The following is a 25,745-nucleotide window of genomic DNA, read 5'->3' as shown; positions in this document are numbered from 1 at the left end:
GAGAATACATACTGATGATGGTGGCATGGTGTTTTCCTGCAAGTGGCAATTGCATTGTCCTGAGTCTGCCATTCACTCCTTTTGGTAGGTGTATGAGCTTGTTGGCCAGATTAGTTTTGATTGCAAAATCTATGCCAGCTTCATGGCACTCCAGAAAAAACATGTATCCAGCTCTGACTTCAGTAAGATGGCCTTCATTTGCCAGCCTCATTTCACTCAGAGCCACTATTTGGATGTGATATCTGCTGAGTTCTCTTGCAACAAGAGCTGTTCGTCTTTCAGGGCTACTGGATTTTGTCTTGTACATAAGTACACCATGTACTGATGGTGAGTGGAATCATCTTTGCAGTTTTTGTACATTTTTTGTGTTTCACAACATGGTGGGATCCTCACCTACCACAATAATCAGGCCAGGGTTGGGTAAGAAGACAATTTTTAGGGCACCTTTTCTAGCCCCTTCCTCACAGCCGGTCAGCAGTGCAGTCCTTAAGAGGCTGCTCAGATACCCAAGGGGCTGCTGAGTCCTACTGCTGCTTCCAGTGAGAAGACAACCCTATGGCCTGGGCTGCCTGTGTGCAGGGTTCTGACTACAGCTTCCAGTGTGTCCGCATCTGCTGCTTCATCACTTGCCTGTTGTTGCAGGACTTTGAGATAGGTAAAAAATGGCACAGTGGTATGTGTGATGTCTTTTGATTCTTGCATAAATTGGATTTAAGTGAGGCAGAGTTACACAAAGTTGTCGGCCTCACAACAGAGTCATCACAGTCCAATGGCAGGACAGTCAAGACCACTGTTGATTGCTTGAGATACAGTGGATGACCTTGGTGTCTTCAACATCTAACCAAGCTCTAAGCACTCCCCAATACCTGCTTCGGCTGCTTCCATCGCCATTGGAACAAATTGTTCTCATCCACCCCTTCCACAAGGGGGAGTCTTCACATACTTAGACCAGACTCCCCCCTAACTCACCGATGGGTTTGAGACCCCTTGGTTGCCCTCAACCTGCTTTAACCCATCTGCTGAAATACTTTACTGGATGTGGCTGCTGCGCATGCCATAGCTTCTTGGAGCCACGGGTGAGAATTGGGTGGATAAGGTAAACACCAAAGGTGGAAAGTAGTTCTGAAAAGGGCTCAGCAGTCCTCACACCAGAGGTATTACATACCCTACACCCCATATATGTATATGTGTGTGTGCGTGTGTGTATACACACACGCACACACACATATATATTGCATTCTCAGCTTTCTATTATTAGACAATCAGTGAGAGCCAGAGTGATTTGGGTTTGAAGGCATAGTCAAGTAGTTCCATTTGAATCCCAGTGGTCTTTATCAAAGCCTGGTTTTTCAGAGCTATATTTCAAGAAATCATAAATGAAAACCACATGAGACAAAAGGGTTAGTTATCCTAGTTTTTTGGAAAGAAAACAAAGCAATGACAGGATAAATAAGTAGGGAAGAAAAAAAATCTAACCCCCAAACTTCAAGATGTTTTGCAAAATATAAGTGATCAAAATTTATATTCCTTTGGACAAAGCACCCACATGTAAGGGTATGACTCTCCATGTGAACAGAGGGAGAGGAGAAAGGAAGGAAGGAAGGAAGGAAACAAGCATTTATTAAGCTCCTACTGTGTGCCAAGAAGTGTGCCAAGGTCTCCCACTGCATCGAGGACCATCACCAGTCATCCTGACCTATGTCTTACCACTGGACTCTGACAGTTCTGGAGGAGAAATTGAGGCCAATGACTTTGCACAGCCCTTTCTCATTTAAATCCAATTCACTTGCAAGTCAAGACATCCCTCTCTGGTGTCATTGGTCCTCTTTGAGAACGAAGGAAGAACAACAACAATGCCTTTCTAGAAAATGGCCTTTAATCTGCAAGTGAGAGCACAAAGCCCAAGCAGGGTATTTTGTTGGTAGGCACAGAGCCAGTCCACGTAGTTTTTCTGAACAACAAATTAGAAGCATATATTTGTTAGGGGAAATACTGATACATTAAGAAGTGACAACAGAGGAAAGAGACTGAAGAATCATAAACAGCATATTGTAAAAGTTTTTGATCATCCAGCATAGGGTTTTATGTGGAAACTACAAAACTCTACACAGTCTTAGGCTGTATGGATAGAAATATAATTTCCAGACAGGGAACTTACAGTTCCATTGTACTCTGCTCTGTCCAGAATGCATCTAGGATATTATGCCTAGATCTGGGTGCCATACTTATGAAGGGACATTGATAAGCTAGAGTAGGTTCAGTAGAGAGTGATGAGTGTGTTGGAAGAGACTGGAATCCTCACCTCTTCCTAAAAATCTAGTTGAAAGAACTAGGGATTTAAAAGAGAAGATTTAAATATTATTGCTGTCTTCAGATATTTGAGGAATTGTCATGTGGAAAAGAGATTCGACTTGTTTTGCTTGACTATAGAGGGGAGAACTAGGAGCAGTAAGTGTGATTAGAGGAAGGCATATTTCAGTTCAGTGTCAGGAGGAATTTCCTAATACTTGGAGTTATCCAATAATTGAAAGGCCTTCTTTTGGAGATAGGGGGTTTCCTATCACTGCAGGTCTTCAAGTGGACAGTGGGTGACCACTTATTTGGGAATCACAAGAGCATAGATTTAAGAATGGAAGAGTCCTGGCGAGCTTTCTCGTCCAACCCCTTCATTTTACAGATGCATTGAAGCCCAGAAAGCTAATGATTAATCCAATGTCACAGAGGCAGGATTAGAACCTAGTTCTTCGAATGCAAATCCAATGCCCTGCCACTGTACCCTGCTTAATGTTTGGTTCAAATATACTTTGAGTTTCAGAGGAAGCATACTCAATAAATCCAGTATGAGTGATTAAAATCTATCTATTTTATTTTGATGGTTCATGCATGCATATGTTTGTTGTCTCCCTGAGTATGGAAGGATCAGGAGAGCATGGCATAATTCCGTGAGGGAAGAACTGGCAGAAAGGGAAATCGAGGGACAGAAGCTAAGTGGTGTAGTGGATAGAGTACCAGACCTGGAGTCAGCAAGACTCATCTTCCTGAGTTCAAATCTGACCTCAGACACTTAGTAGTTGTGTGACCCTGGGGAAGTCACTTAACCCTAAAATAAGCTGGAGAAGGAAAGGGCAAACTGCTTCATTATCTTTGCCAAGAAAACCCCAAATGGGGTCATGAAGAATCTGACATGACTGAAAATGTCTGAACAAAAGGGACTGTTGACAAAATTCATAGTTTCCCAGATTTAATAGAACTTCAGTTGGAAATTACCATAGAAGTTATCTAGTCCAACCCTCATCCTCTATAGGGATCTCCTCTATAACAGCCTCGACCTGGATATTTCTAGGGACAGGTCGATTACACTTTCCAGATTGTTAGATTCTTCTTGCATTGAGCTAAAATCAGCCCTCTGTAAATTCCATCCATTTGGTCTTTGTTCTGCCCTCTGGGGCCAGTAAATCTAATTTCTCTTGCTTATTAACAGACCTTCAAATACCTGAAGGCCTTTATAGCCTTCCTTAATCTTCCCTTCTCCAGGTAAACCTACCTAATTTCTTCACCTGGTTGTTTTGTGGTATGATCTAGAGGTTCTTGGTTACCCTTCACCTGGGTCAGGAAAAACAGCAACCTAGGTTTAGAAATTTAGGATTTCAGAGGCTGTCTAGTCTGACCCCTTCATTTTATAGATGAGTAAAGTGAGGTCCAGAGTTTTGAAGTAACTTGCTATAGATCATATAAGTGTTAAATATTATAAGTGGGATTTGAACCTGAATATTTTGACTCCATAGCCAGTGTTCTTTCTTCTGGTTGTGGGACATTCTGTCCCCAAAACAGGGGCACTGAGGCGTTTTGGCTTTGTGGTTGCCAGGTCAGCTCTGTTTCATGTGATTTGTTAAGTTTTTCTTTAAAAACAACTCCCCCCCCCAAAAAAAATGACAGCTTACTTTGTATAAAGGAACTTTTTTCTTTCCTTTTTTTTTTTTAAATTTGCACAAGGCAATTGGGGTTGAGTGGCCCAGAGCCACACAGCTAGTGAGTGTTATGTGTCTAAGGCTGGATTTGAACTTTGATCCTTCTGACTCCAAGGCTAGAGCTCTATCCACTGCGCCACCTAGCTGCCCTTAAAGGAACTTTTTCCCTCAGAGATTCATTTGTTTGAAAGGATTAATCAGGAGGTTTTGTGCAGGATGGCTGGAGCAGGGAGGCCGTTGGAGAGGCTGTTAAAATAATCTGCAGAGGGGTAATGAGGACTAAATTGGTGTGATGGCCCATAGCACATTGCCCAGTGAATATCAAGTGAGTAAAGGCTGATTGAATGGAAAGGAAAAGTTATTTTTGTTGTTGTTGTTGTTTTGAAGTAGAAATCAACAGAACTTGAGCCATGGTAATGAAGGAGAGATGCCTTGGTGTCCCCTTTGCTCTTCACCCCCCAACCATTTTCTCCCAGCAGACTTGCTTTGGAAAGAGCACCCTCCTCAATCCTTCCTTTCCCCCTCACCCTTCCAGTTCTTGAACCATAATCAAATGAGTTCTGCTCAAATGTAATGGATCATTATGGTGCTGTAAGAAATGTTGTATGTGATGAATGTAGAGAAATACTGAAAGATTTACATGAGCTGATGTAGAATGACGTGATCAGAGTCAAGAAAACAATATATACAGTAACTACAACAATGTAAATGGAAAGAAAAACCCCACACCCCAAAATAAAAATTGTGTGTAACAAAATTATGACGGACAAGCATGAATTGAATGAAAAGATATGAGAAAACTGACACTCCTTTGTGGAGGTCAGAAGTCCATAACCCTGGACATGTTTTGAGACTTTTTCAATGTATCAATTAGTTGTCCTGATTTTTCCCCCTTTTTTAAAAAAAGTACTATTTGTTATATGAGATAGCTCTCTGGGAGGGGGTGGAGGAAGGATATCAAGGATAACTATGATGATGTAAGAAAGAGATATCAATAAAAACTTATTTGAAAAAAGGAATATAAATTGTTTGAGTATTTATATCTCATCTGTATCCCCATTAGCTCAGTGCTTGGTATATAATAAACATTTAATAAATACTTTTTCATTCATTTATTTCATTCAACTTCATCTCTTCAAGCTTCCCCATCTCTTTTTTTAATTCCCTTCCTTTTTTTCTGCCCGTGTATCGCTTCTCCTTATTTTTTTTGTCTTTATTATCCTAGTCAAAGGTATATCTTTTAAAAGGCTTTTCCTATGCTTTCTTGAAGAGTTTAGATATCATTTTCAAGTGCTTGCTACATACAGAGCCCTGTGGTAGATGCTGGCAACATGAGATGAAAAATAGCACAGACCTTGCCATCAGGGACTTTAAAAATCTATTAGAGGGGAATGCAACATTTACACAGAAAAGAATGATGAGGAATCCAGACAAGTGCTCTAGGAATAGAAGAGGAGAGAGAGAGAACACTTTTAGGTGGAGAGGATTAGGGTAGATTTCATGGAGGATGTGGGACCTGGCTTAATCAAGAAAGAAGGATTTCAACGGGAAGATGTGGACAGCGTGCTTTCTAGGGATGAGGGCCAGTCTGCATAAGTATATAGAGCAGGAAAAAGTTGGGGTGAGCTAACAATCATTTTAGCGGTAAAGGAGAGTGTGCAATAGGTAAGTTGTATGAAATAAGACTGGACAGGTAGATTGGACCTCGATTAGCCTTCAATACCAGGCTAAGATAGTTATTGACAACTGGAAGCCAGGGAAGGCCTTTGAGCAGGTTGTTACCTGGTTAGGTCTGAGACTCCTCATATTTTTGTGGTAGAAGTTATAATAAGTATGTCCCCAAAGGTACTGCAGGTAGTTTTTCACAAGCCTCAGAATCATAGCTTGGGAGGAATGCTGAAGGGCTTTTTTTTGTCTATCTCTTCTTACCTCCAGTATTGTCCTGAAACCAGGGGCTAAGGGAAAGAGGGTTTTGGATTTTCCTGTTGCTGTAGGTTCACAAGATTCCCACACCTACGCCCCCCCCATCCTGTCGGTGTAATAGGGAAGGAGAGTAAGAGAACAGGGAGGGGAGGAGAAGGTGACTATCTTTGTCATTTTTTAACAAATGAGGAAACAGAGGCAGAGAGATGTTAAACAATTTGCTCGGTCTCGCACAGGATGCTGTGGTGGGCATAGCCATGTAGACTCTGCCACTAGCTACTAATGTGACCTTGAGTGTATGTCACTTACTGTCTCTGGGTTTTTTGATCTTTAAAATGAAGGGATTGGATTTAGTGTTCTCTGATTTCTCTCACCTCTTTAAAAGAAATTCCTATGACCCTAATTATGCAGAATTATTGTGGTATATCTGGAATATCATAGTCCTTAACATCAGAAGATTTAACCTTCAATCCCCATCTCTGACACTTATTGGCTGTATGACTGAGTAAGTTGCTTAACCCTCTAAGCCTGTCTTCATAGCTGTAAAATGGGTTGTTTTGAGGAAGGGAAGGAACAGGCTGAGAATAAGCATTTATTAAATGCCTGGCTGCATTAAGTGCTTTACCAGGGTTATCTCATTTGATCTCTATAACAATTTTATGAGGTAGGTTCTATTATTATCCCCATTTTACAGTGGCAGAGGTTAAGTGATTTGCCTGTTTCCTCAGCTAGTAGATTTGAATTCAGGTCTTCCTGACTGCAGGCACAGCACTCCATCCACTGAACACCTAGTTGCCTCAAGGAAAAGTGGATCATGATGAATTCTTATTATCATTTTTGTCTTGTTCTTGAGCAGGAGGGGGAAGGAATAAGCTACCCACTACGGAACTGTTTTTGATCGTGGCCAGTCACAGCCTCCCTGGGCTTTTGGCATGTGGGGGAGGGATTCCAGTTCCACAAGGGGAAGTGACAGTTCTGGTTATTGTGGTCTTGAGGAAAGCCTGAAAGGGGTCTCCCCTGCAGCCCTGGAGGGGGCAGGGATGTGGGAGTGGAGATTGTCTGAGATTGAGACTTCTAGTGGATGTAATTTGAAGGGGAATGCTTTAAAAGTCAACTAATTAGCACTCTCAGCTATGTTCTGGAGAGCTCTGGGAGGGAAGGGGAGGAGAAGGGAGGGGAGGGAGAGTGCTGCCCTCCTTCTCTTGTAGTAAATGCTTCCAGAGGCAGAGCTTCAGTGGAAAGGTGCCAGGAGCTTGGGCTGTGGGACTGGAGGGAGCCAGGCAAATTCCCAGCAGGTCAGGTAGTAGAGTGGGGCTCTGAGAGGCACTGAGAGAGAACAAGCTAAACAGTGTCAGGAGGGCCAGCAGATTACTTGAGGATGCTCAAGGTTGAGTAAACTGAGGAGAGGGAGATCCAAGCATCCGAAAGGAACTCCTAGTGACATACAGCAGCTCCCTGGGCCAATGCGGTGGCTTTGGAGCTGACCTTGTCCAAGGGCTTGGGGAGTACCAGCTCTCTTCCCTCTTGACACATCACCTTCAGAGGACCTGAAGCAGTTACTCTGCACCTTTCTCCTCGTTCTCCATCTCTCCTCTGCTTTGAAGCTCCAGATGGGAAAGGACCAGAGTTTCTCCCGGCATTTTCGGTATGCATACTCCATCAATCTTACCTCTGCATCATCTTGCTGGTAACTTTTGTGTTTTCTCCTGAGGGATCATGCAGTCTGGCCAGCCCTTCTGGAAAGGGTTGATCCCTGAGGGTTTCTTCCTTGCCCTCTGAAACACTCAATGAGGGTTTCCCAATGCTCTTAGTTTAGGTGTTGATCAAGCGTATTCTGTATTTTCCATGGCAAATGTTGGAGGCCTTCTTCCAACTTCAAGGTAGGAACCCAAACTGGACCCAAAGCCTTGTCATTTGGAGATGCAGAAACCTGGAAGTGGCTACTGTTCTGACTGCTGCTTCTATATTTGGTGTGTGTCAGCCTTATCCTAAGGCTGGGAATAGCCCAACATTTGGGAAGTTGTTGAGGGGGGCAGGAGGGAGGGGGGAAGAGTCCGAATGGTTCCTTCTTCCATAGGAAGGTATGTTGACTGTGAAAGTTGGACAGAAAACTGAGGTTGGATGACCAGCAGAACTCTAACCTCCTAGAATGGGGATTTGCTTCATTTTGCTGACATAGGGAGGTGCTTCCTGTCCTCTGTGACTATTATCTTACAGTAGAGTACATGGCACAGCTGCGTCCAGGGTCCTGCCACCAGTGGCCGCCTTCCTCCACCCCCCCCCTCATGGTGTTAAGTGGTGAGACTGTTGTCTGAAACACCATCTCCTCTCCTTTCTTGTCTTCCACCCAACCTAAATTTGCTGCAGGTACAATTATGCTACTTCAGGGTCTGAGGACTGCCTATCAGAGATATTGGAGAAGAGATTTCTGTATTGTGTAAGAGATCAGACTGGATGATCCCTGCTCTATGATTTGATGACTTTGTAATTATTTGGAAGAAGAACAATGGGGGATTTGCTATTTTGCCTCCTCCACAGGGCCCCAAATACTACTGTTCAAAGGCACTGTCTGATTCTGAGGATGTGACCCTATGGATCAGAAATCTCCAAAAATGACTCCATTTGCCCCCCCCTTTTCAGGAAGCCTGTGGGTTTTTTGGGGCAGGAGTAGGTTGTACATTTAAAAAGTTGGGGTCTTTGGCAGAGTGGCTGAGTGGAAGAAATTGGGTTCTAGAAGTCTAGACAGCTAGAACCCACAGAGAAGGATAGTTTGCATATAGTGTGAAGATACTAAAATGAACACGAGAATACTGTAGAGAAAATTCTGGTCACAGCTGCATCCAGAAAATGAACTGAGATCAAAGTGCTTAATTCCTAGACAGATTCACTTATTTCCCACGAAAGATTATGTTTATCTCCAGAGCAGAGCCCTCTCTCTGTACTGGATGACTCTATGTATACACCTACTCTCCTTTCCCTTACTGGAGTCCAAGGGCAGTAGCAGAGGAGATTCTGAAGAAGAGTTTGGTTGAATGGTATAATCATGGGCACACCCATAGGTATAGATCCTTCTTCACTGGAGTCTTTCTTCATGGAATGGTGCTCTTGGAAGGATCCATTAGTTCAGAGTAATGGCTACTGACTTGATTGGGGGTGGGGTAGGGATGCTACTGAGGGGGAGTTAGTGCATCTCTGGAAGCTCTAGCATGGGATCTCTTTATATTGTATTGTATTTTCATTTATTTTGTCAAACATTTCCAAATTACATATTTTTAAAATAATATTTTATTTTCCCTCAATTATATGTAAAAATAATTTCTAACATTTTTTTTTAAATTTTGAGTTCCAGATTCTATCACTCTCCTCCTTCCCTCCATCCTCCCTGATATGGTAAGCAGTCTGATACAGGTACACGTGTGCAATCATGTAAAACATTTCCATATTAGTTATTTTATGCAAGAAGACTCAAAGAAAGAAAGAGAAGGAAAGGAAGAGGAAAAATAGTATACCATAGGATCTCTTAAAGGAAAAAAAAAGTCCCCTATCTTTGGCTTGGGGACAGGGACAAATAGACTGTTTAGGAATCAACAGTCTACTGGAAAAGTTTTTAAAAAAATATTTTGAAGGAGCTACTCAGGAACTTGGGCCAAAGGGGCAGAACACAGTATATTCAAAGAGTATGCCTGGGAGTTAGATTTGGTCTGAGACCCCTTGGATTTAGCCCCAGCCTGGGCTAAATCAGTAGGGACCCAGAAGGTCTTGGGCTTCAAGCTCCAAATGAGGCCTTAAATTTCACAGGTAAAGAACTATCACCATTCGTCTATGGGGAAAGAGTGTTTCAGTCACACCATGTTTAACAATAATTGTGACATTGCACAAAAGCTACGATTACCCTCTCCCAAATAATTAGTACATTTCATGCAATAGATAGCGATATGGAGAGGGACCAGATCTATGATATTAGTGGTACAGGAAATTCCCAGGTGCAGAAACTTCTTCCACTGATGCCTGTCAGCACCTGCTCTGTAACTTCCAGAGAGGTGCCTAGAGTCCCGAGGGGTTGTGTGACTTGCTCAGAACAGATAAGAGTTGGGAATTCAATCCAGGTCTTCCTGGTTTTGAGGCTAGCTCTCTACCCCCTATTCCATGGCTCCCTCTGACAAAAAAAAGTGAGAACAGCATTTGTGAAATGAAAAAAAAATTTAAATGGGCTCTTTTGATGTCCCATTTTGTCTTTGGATATATGCATAGATATGTAATTATAACTTAAGGGTAGCATAAAATAGTGGATAAAAGAGTGGGCTTGGAATCAGGAAGACCTGGTTTCAAATCCTGCTTCTGACAGGTATAAGAACTATGACCCTGAGGAAGGCCCCAGCCAACTCCCTTTTGTTCAATTCTGTACCACTCTTCATGACCCCTTGTGGAGTTTTCTTGGCATAGATACTGGAATGGTTTGCCTTTTCCTTCTCTAGCTCATTGTACAGAAGAAACTGAGGCAAACAGGGTCAAGTGATTTGCCCAGAGTCACACATCTAGTAAGTGTCTGAGGTCACATTTGAACTGAGATCTTTTGGACCCCAGGCCCAGCACTCTTTCCACTGCATCACCTGGCTGCCCTTGGCAACTCTCTAGAACTTATCTACTAAGTCATAGGCCTCATTAGGCTAGAGCTTGCCCTGGAAGAAACCTCAGAGATCACATTGTTCCAAACCTTATTTTAGAGATGAGAAACCAAGGCCCACAGGAGTTAAATAACTTGACCAAGTTCATGCAGGTAGTATCAGAGAGAGGATTTGAACCCAGGTTCTCTGCCTCCAGTGTCAATGCTCTTCCAGAGGTTGGATCTTTAATGGGATCTTTAGTGAAAGGTGCTCCCACACAGGTAGTTAGCTCCCCAGCTGACAAAATTACAGATGTTAGTCATGAATTATGACTAGGAATCACAAAAGCTAAAAATGACCAGTCCTCTCTGGCCATCTTAGAAGTGCTGGTTCTATGTTTGCCAGACTGATTTAATTTCTGACGCTGGGCCTAAGGTTTTCATTTGTACAATCAAGGACTCTGACTTCTTGTTGTCTCCAAAGCCCTTTCCAGCTCTTCTGTTCTAGGACGTTAGGTTTTAATAAGTACGTCTAAGCAATAGCACAGAATAGTAGCAAGGAATAACCTGTAGTCAGTTTGACTGTTAGATTTTTGTGGTTGTTGAGTTGTTTTCAGTCACGTCCAACTATTAGATGGGACGAATCATAGATCCTTAATGCATGGGCATGTTGGGAAGACAATGACTCCCTCCATTGATGACCCAGAGATCTTAGAAGTTGCTGGGGACTTCCCCAATTGTCTGAAGTGTGGAAATGGAGTGGTTTTGTTATCAGCAGTTTTGGTGTGCCTGCTTTGACAAATTTAGCTAACACATCTCAGAAAAAAAACAGACATTGTGGAGAGAGTGCAGCCAGGTGAAACAGCAGATTCTAAAAATTGAGATCAAGATTTTTGTGTTCTGTAGGATAGGGATAAGATTCTGATAGGGGTTCCCAAACTTTATGTAATGATGTCCCTTCTTTTTTAAACAAAAGGTCATCCCTCTTTTAATAAAACAATCTACACAAATAATTTTCATAGCCTGTTCTGTTTATTCAAATTAAACATTTATTATTTATTACATACAAATTTGTATTATTACAAATCTTAAATATTTGATAGAATTACAAAATAACACTGGTCAATCAGTGATTCCTATGATTTCTATTTCTTGTGAACTGCATCCTAGATTTAGAGATGAAAGGGATCTTCGTGGTCATCTGGGACAAAGGTTTCAAATGATTCGAAGGTCTATTGAAGCAAGTAACACTCCCAGAGAGCTGCCCCAACCAGATTAAAATGTAATTGGGAAACATTTCACAAAAATAAATAAAAATACAATAGAACATAGGTAATGTTAATAGGTGGTTTTCTAAATCAAACTTGTGGCCTTCAGGGATCCTTATGTATGGTTCAGTGGCACACACTCCCTCCTTTCTATTTGGGTTTGATGGCCACTGATGTAGGTGAGCCCTTATGCCAGAAATGCATTCCTTCCTCAACTCTGCCTGTTGAATCTTTCTCTTTCAAGGCTCATTTTAGGTGCTCCCTTCCTCCACTTGAATATATATATTTTTTCCTCCTCATGTTTTCTTTTTCTTGGCAATGATCCATTTTTATTCCATCCAAGAAATATGACTTAGATGGACATGATGTTGTAAAAGTGAAAAATACAGCCGAAGTTTCGCGTGTAATATCTTGCCTTTGACAGATGTAACATATCAATTTAGATTTCATCATGAAAATAATTGCCTAATAACTAGAGTCTAGAATCTGTTTTTAAAATCTATTAAAATGATCGGTCATGGAGAAAATAAACAACCACCACTATCTTGTGATATGATTCATCTTGTCTTGAGGTGGTCTCTAGTGAGGATAAGGACCACCGAAGCAATCTTTTCCCTTCTACCATCTGTTATAGGCATGAGTACAGTAAGCAGGAAGCCCTTCATCATGTTTTTTAAAATTAATAATCTCCTCATCTATTCTTGAGACATATTGCCTAGATCTTTTCTCTGTCCCTTTCACGCTCAACCTTACACTATCCTTATTGAGTCCATGTTTTTTTTTTCTCCTCTAGTGGACTGTGAGTTCTTTGAGAGCAGAGACTGTTGTTTTTCATTTATGTAACTCATTTTACAATTGAGGGAAATCAGACCCAGAGAAGTTAAGTGATTTACACAAGGTCATAGGAGTAGTAAATGGCAGAGTCAGGATTTGAACCCAGGGCCTCCTTGCTGACGACCCCCCCCCACATCCAGCACTATTTCCAGGGCACCACAATGCCAAAAAGGCCAAGGAGAAGTCAGGAAGGCAGGGGTACATTGACTGCATTGCCTCCCTCCCCCCTTCAATCTTTAAGACTTCACACCTGTGTTAGGTACTAGGTGGAGACTAGGGATGTATTGAGATGTACTGAGATGCCATTTAAGGAGTGGTATCCGGATACCTAAGCGTTGGGGAGCCTCCATGGATCTCTGAGTCCACAGTGGGTGGCATGGGCTCCAGCCCTGCTGTCTTGAGTGAGGGGCTGGTGAGGAGTAACCACCTGGTAAGGGGAAGGTAGAGAAGAAGGATAATTGTCCATGGGTTTCAGGGGGATAGATGATCCCATCAATTAAAGCCAATTCCCTGTGCTTGTGTTAATTTCACTTTGGACTATTCTCACTGGAAGAAAAAGTGAATGTATTTATGTGTGAATTTTCTTTGAAAATATCCAATCAATTTGGCCATTGCTTTGAGCCCCAGAGTTTGGAAAACTCTTTCCCAAGGTCAGAAAATATAGAAGTGCCTTTCTGTGGTGGGTCTGGCACTAATGAGATCCCTGGCAGGAGGTTGTGCAGTATCGGTGAAAAGAAAAGGGGGAGGGAATGCATTTCCACTCTCCCGGAGAAGGGAGTGTTAATCACAGGTCTGGCTAGATAGCCACAGTGGAGAGCTGCAGCTGGCTAATCAGATGATGGGCCATGGCAGGAATCTAGCAGAGTCTGGAAGGGTCTTGTTCATCATTCCTGGCCTGAGAGAGGTTAAGAAGAGAAGCATTGTTTTGTCTGGAAGAGGCCAAACATCCATCTTGTCTCATGATTGTTAGAGACACAGGAGGGAACCAAGTCACTGTATGGGGAAAATTCAGCATAGGTCTTTGAGCTATATGAAACTTTAGGGATCATTTTACAAACGAGGGAACTGAGTCATTTAAAAGAGGAGAGTTGACATAGCTGAAGAACTATTTAATGACACAGCCCTGACTTACACCTAGTTTTACTCTTGGCCCAAGTTTTTCCAATATTACAATTGTGGCCGCTAGGTGGCGCAGTGGACAGAGCATTGGACTTAAAGTCAGGAAGTCCTGAGTTCAATGTGATCTCAGGCACTTAACTGTTTGTATGACCAGGGGCCAGTCTCTTAACTTCTCTCAGCCTCAGTTTCCTCCTCTGTAAAGTGGGGATAATAATAGTGCCTATCTCCCAGGGCTTTTGTGAGGATCAAATAAGATAACATTTATCAAGCACTTTGTAAACCTTAAAGCACCATATAAATTATTATTATTAGATTATAATATATACTATACTACTACTACTACTCTACTACCACTACTATAATACTACCATAGAACATAGAATGTCAGAGCTGAAGGGGATCTTTTATAACTTTTAATCAATTAGAAAGTGTTTATTAAGCTTACTATGAGCCAGACACTGGAGATACAAAGGCAAAAATGAAACAATAACCCATGGAGAAGGGAATAAATATTTATGTAGCCTTTATTATGGGCCAGGCACTGTGCTTAATGCTTTTATGAATATTGTCCCATTTGACACTCACAACAGCTCTGTGAGGTAGGCACTATTATTATTTTCATTTTACAGTTGAAGAAACTGAGGTTAAGTGACTTGTTCATGATCACACATTTAATAAGGATCTGAGTTCAAATTTGGACTCAGGTCTTCCTGACTCTAAGACTAAGGTTCTGTCCGCTATCATCCCTAGCTGCCTCACAGCTGTGCCATAGCCCAGCAGAAAAGGGTGGGTTTCACTCACAACAGTCAAGTAGTTCATCCCCAACATTTGAAATATAAAGTCTTGCCATCTTGCAAACTCATGAAGTTGATTAGGAAAATTTCCTGATTCTAATGCTGTTAGAGTTGGAAGGAAGAGAGACAATTTAATCTAATCCTCTCATTTTACAGATCATTCAGAGAAGCAAAGTGATGTAGAAAGAACTGAGACCAACTCAGATTTCCTACATCCAGTCCGGTGTATTTCCCGCTATTTGTTAACAAGAGGGTCGGACACGTAAGCATTTGGGGAATCTTGGAGGAATCTCAAATTTATGAGTAGCAATGGAGAAGGATGGAAGAGAGGGCTGGACTTTCCTTGCTTCCCTTCCCCCTTTCAGTCAATCAATCAATCAAGCTGTTTATTAAGGTGCTTGGGAAACACCAAACAGCGAGATAGTCCCTGTCCTCAAAGAGATTTATATCCACTGGGGGGATAGGAAGGCAGCAGGAAAAAGAATGTATTCATTGAAAAGATCAGACTATATTGAAAATAAATGCAAAGTGATTGGGATGAGGTAGGGACGGACCAAGTCCTGGGAGAATCAGTAAAGCGCTGTCTTGTAGGAGGGAGCATTTTTATTGGGCAAGTGGTTTCAGGGAGGAGAGAGGAGAGTATCACAGGCATGGGAACCACCTATGTCCTGTGCAAAGACACAGAGATGGAAGGTGGAGTAATGTGTATGAGGAAAAGCAGAAAGGCCAATTGAGCTGGAACTTAGGGTCCATGAAGAGGAATATCGTGTAAGCAGCCTAGAAAGATGAACCACAACCAGGCTGGCTTTAAATGCTCTCTTTCTCCTCACCTCCATCTCTCAGAATCTAGTTTCCTTCAAGGCTCAGCTCTAGTGCCGCGTTCGAGATGTAATCTTTCCCGATCTCTCCAGCTAGTGCCCTCCTTCCAAAATGACCTTGTATAGATTATGTATACAGTGTATCTATGTAAGTGCATATTATCTTCTCCTGCTCAACCAGGACCTCCCTGACGGTTTTCTTCTTGTCTTGGCATCCCCAGTGACTAAAGGGTGTTTTATAAATGCTTGTTGACTCATTGATTGAAGGCATTTGTATTTCTGGGCAGGGTTCCAAAATTGTGTTTCCAGTGTCCATCAGATACTTTTAGTCTTCAATATAATGTGTGCAATTGAAATTACCCCAGTTTAAACATATTTTTTTTTAACAAGCAATGGTTCTCTGCATAAGGGAAAAGAGGGTTTCTTGGAAATTGAGCTGATGTAAAAATAAGACACGTTTTTTTTTAAAAAAACTGTGCCTTTAAGGGCAGCTAGGTGGCTCAGTGGATAGAGCTCTAGCTGTGGAGTCAGAAGGACCTGAGTTCAAATCCTGCCTCAGACATTTGACACTTACTAGCTGTGTGACCCTGAGCAAGTCACTTAACTCTGATGGCCTCACCAAAAAGCAGAAAATAAAAATAAAAACTGTGCCTTCAAAAAGGTCGTGTTACCAGGGACCTTTTTTGTATTGTACTTTGCAACTTCCTGTCCTGCCTAGCCTTGTTCCCTGCTCTCATCCCCACACCTTAAAAAAAAAAAAACCAACAACTTATTTAATAGACAAAATAAGATGCAAACAGATAAACATAATATAGATTTAAATAAATATACAAAAGGACACAAGACTTTATCACAAAGACAGCTATGTACCTAATAACCCTAGAACTTTCTCATTGACACATACTATCCTAGCTTTGACTTAATTAAATTGAATGAAGGACCTCCTATATGCAGAGAGCATTGTAGTAGAGGCTGGGAACTCTCTGCAAAGATGAATAAGCCATATTTGTTGTCCTCATAACCAATTAAATAGTACACATACATGTGAATTTAAAAATGGGACATGAGACAGCTTAGTTTAGTACAAAGAACACAGGCCCAAGAGTAAGTCAGCTGTAGCTCTGCCACTAACTCAAATGACAAGCCATTTTGTGGGTCTCTGTTTCCCTAGCTATAAAATTAGGGGCTAGGACTATATATTCTCTGTTCCCTTTCCAGCTTCAAAACTATGATCCTATGGCATTTAATTTGAATCTAGATATGTGTACTTATTTAAATATTGCTGTGTATTTTTGCATCTCTAAGTGGTATGCAAATGATAGTAGAGATTATTTATACTGGTCATTTAAAATAAATATTAATTGGAATAGGGCCTGGATCTGTGATGTCATTGTTTGAGGGAATTTCCATATGATTGCTACCAGTTTGGCACCTTTTTCTGAAAGTTACAGCCTTAAGAGAGTTAATTAGTGCACTGAGATTAAGTAACTTGTCCAGTGTGTGCCGGAGATAGGGCTTGAACCAGCTTTCTGTCCACTCTGTTACACTGACTTGAGTCAGAAGAGCTCGGTTCAGTTCTACCTTTGACACTAGCTGTGTGACCTTGGATAAGTCACTTAATTTCTCTAGGCTTCAGTTTCCTCATATGTAAAATGAGAGGGTTGAAGTAGAATATTTTAAATATATTATAAAATAAATTTAATTTGATATTAATATTTAAAATGTATTTTGCTAGGGAAATACCAGCTGACTAAAATGGATACTGACTTATGCTCTTGGCTATCCATGACTAGGACAGATGGGTAAGATTTGGGTAGGTAAGGGAGAGAGCGCCTGAGGTTGGCAAGAAATAATAATAATAATAATAATTCACATTTTATAGTACTTTATAGTTTACAAAGCACTTTCTTCCCAATAATTTTGTAGACAGTGAAAATATTATATTTCCCAATTTACAAATAAGTAAACCGAGTCTCAGAAGTGAAGTGACATGACCAAGGTCACATAGTTTATAAATAGTCTGGATGAGACTGGGGCTTAGGTCTTCTGACTCAAAGTTCAGTGTTCTTTTCTACTATGTCACTAGACCCCCTCTAAATTCCATGAAGAATGCTGCTTTTGTATGATTAGATTCATTAAATGCATAAAAGGAGATGTTATCAGGTTTGGAGAAAGCCGTTCATTTAGGCCTGCCTTGATATCTTCATTCATTCGTGAACTTTACCTCCTCATAAGCAGATCTAAATTTGAGAATGACAGTCCATAGTACAAAGAAGAGAAAAATGACACCAACACTTTCATGGCTTGTAAATAGTATCCTCCCAAGAGCGTTTAAAGCACAAGAAGGAATTGATTTTCTGAGGGAAAAGTCTTTTTTTAAAAATTCAATACACTCACTGTGTCTCACTTGGCTCAGCAAAGCACAGAGAGAAGGCTGACCTTTTGTTAAGGAGATAAACACCAAGAAAGAGGAATATTAAATGCATCTGATACATAAGAGCTTCAAGGACAGCAGTGAGTAGTGGAAAGTTATTGCTGGATAAAAGGAACAGGTTCCCGGAGAGGAAATTAATCAAACTGTAGACTGCCTTATTTATTCAGTTCGTTAGTCAGAAGGGTTCCACGGGAAGGACCCTGTCCCCCTTAAGAATGACTCAGACCAGCCTGCTTTGCTGAAGGAGGAGGGAAGGAAGGTTAGAATCATCACAATAACAATAACAGTTGACATTTCCATAGCATTTTATAGTTTACAGCGTGCGTTCCCAGCTATAACCCTGTGAAATAGGTCAGTGCAGATGTCAGTCACCCTCATCATACAGGACTTGATGTTCACAGCCTAAGTGACTTGTCCAAGTACCTGGCAGAGCCTGGACTCAATCCCCGAGTCCTCTGACTGTATGTATCAGGTCCTTCCAGCTATAGTTAACTTGGGAGTCAGAGGACGCCCCCCCACTCCCGCCACTCAAATCTCAGCTCTGTTCATTAGCACCTACGTGACTTTGAACGAGTTATTTCACTGATCTGGCTCTCAATTGTCTCACCTGTAAAATAAAATGTGTTAAGGGGCCCCCTGCTATGACTGTGAGTGGTTTAGCTTTGACACCTTTGCACTTTGCTGACTCACCTCTCTTGTGCCCCTTCCCTGAATGGTGTTCTCTGCTGTCAGGCGGCAATTGACGTAGCAGCAAAGACTGGAATGGGAATCCTAAGTATAGGCTCAAATCCCAGCGGTGCCCTAACTAGCTCCAGTCCCTGAGCAAATCAGTTAACCCCTCAGTTTCTATTTTTAAATGGGGATAATAATACTTTAGCTACTGACAAGGTTTACCTTTAGCTATTCCACTGCATTGTTTTAAAGCTCTGGTGAAATGCTTTAAGTAAAACGTTTTGTCAAACGTAAAAGCATTCTCTAAAGGGAAGCCATTGTCTTTACTCCAGTGTTACTTTCAGCTATTATTCCTTGTAAGAGTAAATTGGTGTATGATAAAAGGGATATTTTGAAGAAGAAAAAACTTCCAAAAAAATTTAATATGGAATCTTAGAGACTAAGGTTCCTAGTAGGGGGAGGTCCTTTCAGCTCTTGCAATTCAAATCAACAAACATTATTAAGCTCCAACTATGTGCAAGGCTGGACAGCTAGGTGGCACTATAATGCAGAGTGCCGGGCCTGGAGTCAGGAAGACTCCTTCCTGAGCTCAAATTTGGCTTCAGATGCTTACTGTGTGATCCTGGGCAAGTCACTTAACCCTATTTGCCTCAGTTTCCTCTTCTGTAAAATGAGCTGGAGAAGGAAATCGCAAACCACTCCAATATCTTTGCCAAGAAAACCCCAAATGGGGTCAAGAAGAGTTGGATACAACTGAAAAATGAACTACAAATATTCAAGGCATTATCCTAGGTACTAGACATTTCCAATGGCTCCAGGGATATAGTTTGAATTAGCAAGCAAATGAAGGAAAAACTCTTGGGGGGTACAAGTGACACCTGTCTAGGTGATTGACAGGTTTCCTTCCTACCAGGAATCCTTCTCTCTTTTTTTTTTAAATCATTTTTATTTTCAGTTCCAAATTCTCTCCTGCCCTTTTCCCTAACCCACTGAGAAGTCAAGAAAAGCAAAATTCATCATAAATATGTATAATCCTATAAAAGAAATTCCTGCATAAGCCATGTCTACGTACACACACACATACAGAGAGAGAGAGAGAGAGAGAGAGAGAGAGAGAGAGAGAGAGAGAAGAAAATATATTTCAGACTGTGCTCTGAGTCCAGTAGATCTCTCTGGACGTAGGAATCCTTCCTTTTTAAAGAGAAGTAGCTTTGTATATTATTTCAGGGCATATAAAGACATATCTACATATCCTTGCTATTGCATACAAACATGACCTGATTTCCCCATCTTTTAAAAAATAAAACCCAAAGCATTAATCTTAGTTTTCCCTCACGCTGTCATCTTATATTACTCTTCTCTTTCACAACCAAACATGTAGAAAAAGGTGTTTATCTTTATTGTTTCTACTTTCTCACCTCTCACTTCTCAACCCCTTGCAATATGGTTTCTATCCTTATACAGCAAAAGTGCTCTCTGACAGTGAGCTCTTACATCTCTGAAATGCTGAGACCAGTAGCCTTTTCTCAGTCCTCTTCCTTCTTGACTTCTCTGCTGCATTTGATGCTTTTGACCATTGCTTCCTCCTCCCAGAATCTAGTGCAGCCCTTTGAATCCACACTCCACAGAACAAATCCCCTTAATAAAAGGATGTGTTGTGTAAAACTTGGACTCAGTCAAAAGGCCACACCCAAGAACCTAGATCACATGTGGCCTTGACGCTCTCTTGTTTGATGACACTTCTAGTTCTAGTTTCTTCTAGTTCTCTTCCTACATGCCTGGCTGATCCATTTTACAAAAAGGTTTTCAGTTTTATATAGTTGAAATAATTAATTTTGTCTTCTACGATGCCCTCCATCCGTTGTTTAGTTAAGAATTCTTCCCCTTCATGTACAATCTTTATTATTATTATTATTATTATTATTATACTGTGTTATGGAGATGTTTGTTTTATTCCAAAAAATAATAAGGGAATTTAAAAAAAGAATTCTTCTCCAACTAAGGTTGTAAAAGATATCTCCTTCCATTCTCTTCTATGTTGTATGTTATGACCAGTATGTTGTAATCTTTTATATTTAGATCATATATTGATTTGGATTTTAATCTGGCACATAGTGTAAATAGATCTAAACCTAATTTCTGCTACATTGGTTTCCGGTATTTTGTTGACTAAGGAGTCCTTACTCCAGTAGTTGGTATCCCCAGGTTTGTTGAACATAGGCTACTATGTTTGATTTTGAATCTTCCTTATCTGGTCTATTTCACTGATCCATTTAAAAATTTTTTTAAACCAGTACCAAATAAATAATTTTGTTTACTGTTTTATAATATAAGATCTGACACTGCTAGGTGCCACCTTCATTCCTTTTTGTTTTGTCTTACAATTTTTAAAAAATATTATTTATTTTTAATATTCATTTTTAAAAATTTTCTGTTTTAAGTCCTGAATATTCTGGGTCCAACTTTCTTTTCCAGGTTTATTGCACGTTACGTTCCTTCAAGTACTCTACATTTCAGCCAGACTGGCCTCCTTGCTATTTCCTATACATGACATTCTATCTCCCACCTCTTCACTGCATAGGCCGTGCCCCATCCCTTGAATATACTTCCTTTTCATCTCTACCTCACAGAATCCCTTACTCCCTTGAAAGCTCAGCTCAAGTGCCAAGTGCTACCTTTTATGGAAAGTCTACCCTGATCCTTCCTGTTGGTGTCCTTTCCCCAATTATTTTGAATCTATTTTATGTATATTTTGTAGTTATTTTTCTGTGCACATGTCGTTTCCATCAAGTAGAATGTAAACTCCTTGAGGACAGGGATTGCTTTTTGTCTTTATATCTCTATGGTACTTAGCAAAGGCCTTAGCACAAAGGCGATGCTTAATAAATGCTTACTGAATTGAATAATTAAATTCTATACTGTTCACCCTCAGGAGTGTTTATCTGTCTATCAATTGACTCCTTATGTCTAGTTAAAACATAGTTCTTGGAATGTATTATTGTGTTAGTGGGACCTAGGGCTAATTTATTTTATGTGTTTTAATACAAATCTGTGTGTGTTTCAGCATAATGAAATACTTATGAAGATCATTTAGGCTAGGTGGAGATACAGTATAATATGGCATAAAAGCAAAAATAAAAACAACCAACTTAGAGTCTAGGTTCAAGGTCAGGCTTAATTATTTATAAGCTCTGTGACATTTTGAAAATCACTTAACCCTTCTGAACTTGGTTTTCTCATTTTGGGGGAGGGGTGAGGCAATTGGGATTAAGTGACTTGTCCAGGGTCATGCGACTAGTAAGCGTCAAGTGTCTGAGGCCAGATTTGAACTCAGGTCCTCCTGACTCCAAGGCTCGAGCTCTATCCACTGTGCCACCTAACTGCCCCTTGGTTTTCTCATCTTGAGCATGCATTGTGGGGTTTACGGTATATGAAAGGGTTTAGTGCCTGTGATTCATTCTATGCTGAGGATATAATAATTGCTTAACAAATGTTTGAATCATGATTGCTAGTAGCTAGTATTAAAGTAAAACAGCAATTTAAAGTAAGGGTCAGGACTTTAACAAGCAATCTCTGTGGCAAAAACCAATCACAAATGAAAAACAACTTCCATTTGTTTTACTAAGTGCAAAATATTCTCACTGATTTTTAAAATTTAGAATCATCAATATAAATTGTTAAATAAGTATACCTAATGCCAAAATCATACTTTAGATCCCTAGTTTGGCCAGAGACAAGGGAGAGAGAAACATTTATATTAATGATGGAGAATCAAAAGAAAATGGAAGAAAAGAAGAGATAAGTAAACTACTAGTCATAAGATGCTGTTTACTTGGCTCTGGTTTCTGGAGAAAACTATCACTACCATCTTCAGTGCATAGTATCTAATTAGCCATTGTTCACAAGTCATCACCTGCTCTTATCCTGAAAACTACAGAAGCCATTCTCTAAATGCCATAGGCACAGCAACCCATCAAGAAAATATGAAATTATTTTCTGGGCCTCAGAGGTGGTGACCACTAAAAAAAATAAAGCAAACTGAGAATTAGAACCGTTTTTTTTTTTTCTATATCTGATCTAAATTAACCTCTATAACTTGCTAGAAATAATGTTGCTCCAGATAGGAGAGCTAAGAAAAGAAACATAAACAGTAGTCCTAGAAAACTAAAAGATCTCTGAATTCTCTGAAGTTACAAAGATAATTTTGAATTTGCTATTGGAAGCTCAAAATGGTAAATCAGCAAGACCCAAATCAAAATTGTTCTCTGCAGATTTTCCTTCCTTAAACTTCCCCTGGTTGGGCTGTAGGTTGCCGGTAGCTGGGTTTCTCTTCCCTTCCCCTCCTTATTAGCAGGACTCACTAGCAAGAGTATCTGAAGAAGACAAAGGCATAGGACCCCCGTCTTTTGTCCTTCGTGTCATCTCTTCTGTTCAAGTCTATTTCCAATGATTACTATGGTAACAAGCTTTAAAACAAGAACATGGTTTCCATTGCAGGGAAGCCTCCCTGGAAAAATATTTACAGACCTCATGAGGGATCTACGCCCTGACCCGGATTGCATTCCTAGGTCCCAGGCCACAGAATGTATACATTGGAATCTGTTCCATGTGGGAAAATGTGATCATTGGGATTGATTTCCTCCCTTGGTGCTTTGATCTTCTGAGGCATCTGTGATCTCATCAGTATGGATATTCCCTTGACCACAGATTCCAGTCCCCACTTTAAAAGGGGGAGGTGGGCAGGGGAAGATAGATGGTACAGTGGGTGGAGTACCAACTCTGGAGTCAGGAGGACGTGAATACAAATCCGGCCTCAGACACTAGCTGTGTGACCCTGGGCAAGTCACGTAACCCTGTTTGCCTCAGTTTCCTCATTTATAAAATGAGCTGGAGAAGGAAATGGCAAACTACTCTAGTATCTTTGCCAAGAAAGCCCCAAATGGGGTCACAAAGGATAGGACATAACTGAACAACAACCATCTTTGAATAAAGTACAATAACTAGTCTTCCTGGTATTCCATTACATTAACTTACCACAATTTATTTACCTACCTCATTTGTGTACATTTAAATTGCCTCTAGTTTTTTAAAATTACATCTAATGCTGCTATGAAATTCAGAATACATAGGGCCTATATAAGGAGAGCATATTTTTTGGTGGGGGGAGGTCAGGACATATGATTTATTTGGGGAACCCCCAGGAGGAAACCTCTTCTACCGATGAAGATCAGCATAAGATCTGTCACTAGCAGCCTTAGAGATTTGCCTAGAGGCACTGAGAAGTTAAATGACTTGCTTGGGATATCTTATACCTGATATGCTCCCAACTCCACCAACTCGTAGTGACCGAAGTAAAGGAAAACCTAAGTACCTAGAGCAACTTTTCCTTCTCGTTTTGTACAGTGTTTCTGCGCCTTTCCATAAATCCTCCATAGAAAATACACACATCTAATTAGTGGGAGGCTATTCTCTGGCACCAAGGTGCCACTCAAGTCCCCCTGTCTATTCTTGAATGTTCAATATGCATCTTGCTATCCCAACAGTATCCCAAGATTCTTGATTATATGGCATCATTGGGAGGATACTGGTTTTAAGGAATAGAAAGAACTATGCGGTGATGGTCCCGCTATCCTCTCCCCCAGCAAAACTACGTCTGGAAGATCATAGTTAGTTCTGGGCGTCCCCTTTTAGGAAGGACATTGAAAAGCTGGAATGGGTCCAAAGGAAGGGAGCCAAAGACGGCATAGGCCTTCCTTGATGCCATATATGGAGCCTTTGAATGAACTGGGGAAGTTTAGCCTCTAGTGCAGTGGAAAGAACGTTGAATTCAGAGCTAGAGAAGCTGGGCTTAAATCACAGATCTGCCACTTTTTACTGTGTGGCCCTGGACAAGTCACTTTGCCTCTCCAGGCCTCCATTTCCTCATCTTTCAAATAGGAATAGCAAAAGAAATAACCTCCGAAGTCTTTTCTAGTTTGAAATCTGTGATCCAGATGCAGCTTTGGTGTGAGGGATGGTGTGATAGGAAGAGAGAAGGTAACTACCTTCAAGTGTTTGGGGTGCTTTCCCCTGACAGAGGGTTTAGATCTGCTTGCTTGGTCCCTGAGGACTAGGAGCCCTGGCAGTCAGCCACAAAGGGGCAGATTTTGGCTTAATATAGGGAAAAACTTCCTCATATTTGCAACCCTCCAGATTGTCTTGGGAGGCTGTGGGTTCAATTCAGTTCAAAGAACATCAAATGTGAGGAAGGCATTGAAGGTAAAAAAGAAAAAGAAACAAGAGCCTGCCCTCAAGGAGCTTATCTTTTATTACTTACTACATAATAGCTAACATTTATATAGTGCTTACAATGTGCTAGGTGTGGTGCTAAGTGCTTTACAAATATTATCTATCTGATCCTCACAACAACCCTGAAAGGTAGGTGCTATTATTGTCCCATTTACAGGTGAGGAAACTGAGGCAAATGGAGGTTAAGTGACTTGCCCAGGATCATATAGCTAGGAAGTGTCTGAGGCTGGATTTGAACTCGGGTCTTTCTGACTCCAGGCCTGGTACTCCATCCTCCATGCCCCCTAGCTGCCTTGAGGATATTCTTGTTCTCTCCAGTTGGTAGGACACTCTTCCTCGTGAAATGCCTTTGTTTCTATTTTGTATTTATTTAAGTGTACAAGTTGTTTCTCTCCAGTACCATGTAAGCTCCTCAAGGGTAGTGACTGTTTAATTTTTCTTCTGTCCCCAGTGCACAGTGCCTATAATGTAGTAGCCTCTAAATAAAAAATTGCTGAACTGAATTGAAGATATACACATGAAAAAACTAGAAGGTGTTAGTAACTGTCATTTGTATAGCATTTTATGTGCAGTCTGGCTTCTGACCCTACCGCAGGACTACAACTACCCTATGTATTCCAAAGTTATTCTCCGTGGGGTATCAGACAATAGCAGCTGCTTCAGGAAATGAATTTCTGTCAGCCATAGCTTATGAGGGTGGATACTGTTGCCGATAGATATGCCTTACCTAGGGACATAGTCCTATGGGAACCATCGCCTGGTGGAGAAAGAAGATTCCAGGAGGAACATTAATTGTACGCACTCCCATGGAAAGGATACCTTCGTGCTGTGACCTCCCAGTGTCCACCAATAGATTCATGTGGCATGCTAGAGATGCGAAGGGTCTTGTACTAAAACACAGCATGGTATAGGGGAGAGAGCGCTGCACTCCTTGCTGTGACATTTGCTAGCTGTGTGACCATGAGCAGATAAGGTAACTTCCTGAGCCTCTATTTCCTCATCTATAAAATGGGTATAGTAGTAA

General features: G+C 41.0%; 1 protein-coding gene across 4 annotated transcripts in view; it reads left to right on the top strand.

Moving 5' to 3' along the window:
- The window catches only part of GRID2IP (Grid2 interacting protein), a 120,152-nt gene that overhangs the window by 21,149 nt on the left and 73,258 nt on the right, over positions 1–25,745 (top strand). The gene's annotated exons all lie outside the window — the stretch shown is intronic.

Source organism: Phascolarctos cinereus, unplaced genomic scaffold, assembly GCF_003287225.1.
Source record: "Phascolarctos cinereus isolate Bilbo 61053 unplaced genomic scaffold, phaCin_HiC Scaffold_4;HRSCAF=312, whole genome shotgun sequence".
In the NCBI taxonomy this organism is placed as follows: domain Eukaryota; kingdom Metazoa; phylum Chordata; class Mammalia; order Diprotodontia; family Phascolarctidae; genus Phascolarctos; species Phascolarctos cinereus.
This window is presented reverse-complemented; position numbering and strand designations above follow the sequence as displayed.